The 3,152-nt window shown below is 46.6% G+C and overlaps 1 pseudogene; it reads right to left on the bottom strand.

Moving 5' to 3' along the window:
• Positions 1-1,376: 1,376 nt before the first annotated feature.
• Positions 1,377-1,780, bottom strand: LOC117039132 (annotated as a pseudogene).
• Positions 1,781-3,152: the final 1,372 nt, after the last annotated feature.

Raw genomic sequence — 3,152 nt, 5'->3', positions numbered from 1 at the left:
ATCCAACCACCGAGCCATCTGAAGGCAGCCTTGGATATGTTTTATTATGTTTTTATAATGTTGGTAGCTGCCCAGAGTGGCTGGGGCACCCCAGTCGGAATGGTGGGGTATAAATAGTAAATTGTTGTTGTTGTTGTTGAATAAAAGTAAAGGTAAAGGTACCCCTGACCGTTAGGTCCAGTTGCGAACAACTCTGGGTTTGTGGCGCTCATCTTGCTTTACTGGCCGAGGGAGCTGGTGTACAGCTTCCAGGTCATGTGGCCAGCATGACTAAGCCGCTTCTGGCAAACCAGAGCAACACACAGAAATGCCATTTACCTTCCCTCCAGAGCGGTACCTATTTATCTACTTGCACTTGGACGTGCTTTCAAACTGCTAGGTTGGCAGGACCGAGCAACGGGAGCTCACCCCATTGCGGGGATTCAAACCACCGACCTTCTGATCGGCAAACCCTAGGCTCTGTGGTTTAGACCACAGCACCACCCGCGTCCCTTTGTTGTTGAATAGGATGTCCCTATTTTCATCAGAGAAATGTTGGTGAGCATGTCAGAAGCAGCTGTGGGAGAAGCCTTGAAGTGGACAAAAAGTCTAAGATTATTGCCTTACGTGCCAAATACAGCAAATCCTGGACTTGGAAGAGGGGAGCCTCTGAAGCCAGAGGTACAATCAAGGCAGGACTTTCAGGCAAGGGTTTAGGGGTCCTAATCAGAAGAATGAGCAGGAGGCCCCCCCCAGGGCTGGGTTCACCACGTTTTAAGGTCACTGAAGCAATACACATGTCACTCTCTAAAGAGCTCCACCCACGCTGCACACAGAGACCATTAAGTCTAGAGCCAGAGCTTCAGGGGGTTGGACAAAATGACCCTCGGACCCCTTTCCAACTCTATAACTCTGATTCCCTCACCACACCACTGCCTGAAGCCTTTCAAATCCACCTTGAAATGAAGGGCTGGGTAAAATGGAAATGAAATAGTATTTCACAGGCAGGTCTTGTTTCTTTGTAAAAGCATAGAATTGCACACACACCCCACACATGTGGAAGCCTAGGAGCCTTAAGGGCGGGGGGCTGGCTCAGAAGTCCCTCCCAAGATGATGATGATGATGATTACAATTTATTATCCACCCTTCAGGCCAAGTTCCTTATAGTTGTGGTTTGTTTTTTTCTCATTATAAAGCAGGAAATTTATTTTAAAATAAAATTAATGCAGATAAGTATAGATATGAAGGTAAATGCAAACACTGAGGATCTGAGTTAGTTTGTTAATTAATGTTTCACTGCATGTTACGTTTTTGTACATCAGTATATTTACCACAAAAGGAATATGAAGGTCCATATGAGCCAGACACAGTACAGTACAGTTTTGCAATACATAGGCTCACTTACTGGATACCAGAGCCCCTGTCTCGGTCGACGGCACTTTGTAGATCTTTCCTGCCTTGTAGACAAAGCTGCCTTCCACCACTTTGAAGTCTAGACAGCGTGTCACTTCCGTATACAGCAGCATTTTCACCAGCTGGCCATTGGCCATGAGGAATTTGGGGATAAGGTCAACATTCCAGTCCCGGCCATGCCCCATAGATTAAGGGGGGCCATCACCAATCTCAAAGCGCTTGTAGACCTCTTCCAGGGGGTGATTGATGAGCTCTCGCCCCCGTAGTATGGATTCCGGTCCATGTGCAGGACCTTCTTGCCGTTCACAGACATGATGCCAGAAAGGATACATTCGGTCAGGCCGGTGCCCAGCACGATCACATTGCAGGCCTCATCCGTAGGCCTCATCCATGGTGCTGGGTGCGGAGCTGCCGCTGCTCCCCCCCCCCCCGTGGAGCCAAGATGGAGCCCCAAGTTCCTTATAGTTAAAGCACAACATCAATATTAAAGCACAATATAAAAAAACAGTTTCAAGCAACTTACAATCACAGAAATAAGGTGAGTCCTAAAGAATATACACACCTCAGGTGTCAGCACCCAGGATAAAGAGGTGGGTCTTCTGCATTTGCCACAAGTGACATGGGAATAATGTGGGAATGAGGACGCAGGTTTGTGGTGGCTGAGGAGTCAAGCACTCACTTCGCATGTCAGTTTAGGGGGTGAAACTTACCGGTAAATTTTTGAAAACTTCTTCAGTGAGGAGTCTTAAAAATATGCTTTTGGATGTGAGGAATTCAAATCTGCCATTATTTTTGTGACTGGATAATGTTTAGCTTGGTAAGTCTATGTTTGATGAATAAGCACATAAAACTGCTTTCGGAAAACCAAAGAATTTTAATTTTAACTTCTGACAATGTTGGTCAATGCTAAATAATATAAATGAAAAATAATATATAACCAAAACGTAACTGCAAGTACTTGGCGATCATATTTAATTATTTCCATGCAGTTTTTACAAACATCTTACCTACCAAGCAAAACTGAATTACAGAACGGACCTCCGGAACGAATTAAGTTCGTAACTAGAGGTACCACTGTGTATCAATTTAATCAAAATATCTTTTGAATTCCCAAGTCATGTTACAGCGTTTTAGCAGCCCTCCTTTTTGGAATTTGAAAGTTGAAAAATTCAACATGCCACAATTCACTCCCAGGCAGCATCTCTACTTTAGAACAGGGAGCAGGTGATGGATAAGGAGTCGGCCTGAGACCCTGGAGGGTTGCTGCTGCCAGTCAGAGCAAACAGTACTGAGCAGTAGGGAGAACAGTGAGACTGGCCTGAAATAAGGCAGCTTCTAACACTGCTGGGGAGGAGGGGCCAGTGTTCAGCAGCAGAGCACCTGTTTTGTACCTGAAAGCACCTCCTGGTGGCAGATGTAGGGAAAGGCAGAAACCCTAGAGCAGGCTTTGCCAACCTGGTTCCCCTCCAGAGGGTGTTGGACTACAACTCCCAGCAGCCCCTGCAAGGCTGGGGTTTAGCCCATAAACAGTTCCAGCTGCAGTCCTCTAGCGCCATCTGATGGGGAAGAAGCGCTTCTGGCGATGCAGGCACAACACCCCATAGTGTATGCTTCATTGGAGCCTCTAAATCCCAAAGTGTTTTGCCTCTTCCATCCAAAGCAAGACATGCCCAGCAAGTAGTTTGGGGTCCACGGCGTCGTCAGAGCTGCAAGAAGCACATCCGGACAAGCTGCCCAGGAAGCTGCCTTATACTAAGAGC

This window comes from Lacerta agilis, chromosome 17 (genome assembly GCF_009819535.1).
Source record: "Lacerta agilis isolate rLacAgi1 chromosome 17, rLacAgi1.pri, whole genome shotgun sequence".
Lineage (NCBI taxonomy): Eukaryota > Metazoa > Chordata > Lepidosauria > Squamata > Lacertidae > Lacerta > Lacerta agilis.
Note: the sequence above shows the minus strand (reverse complement) of the source record. Positions and strands in the feature narration are given on the sequence as shown.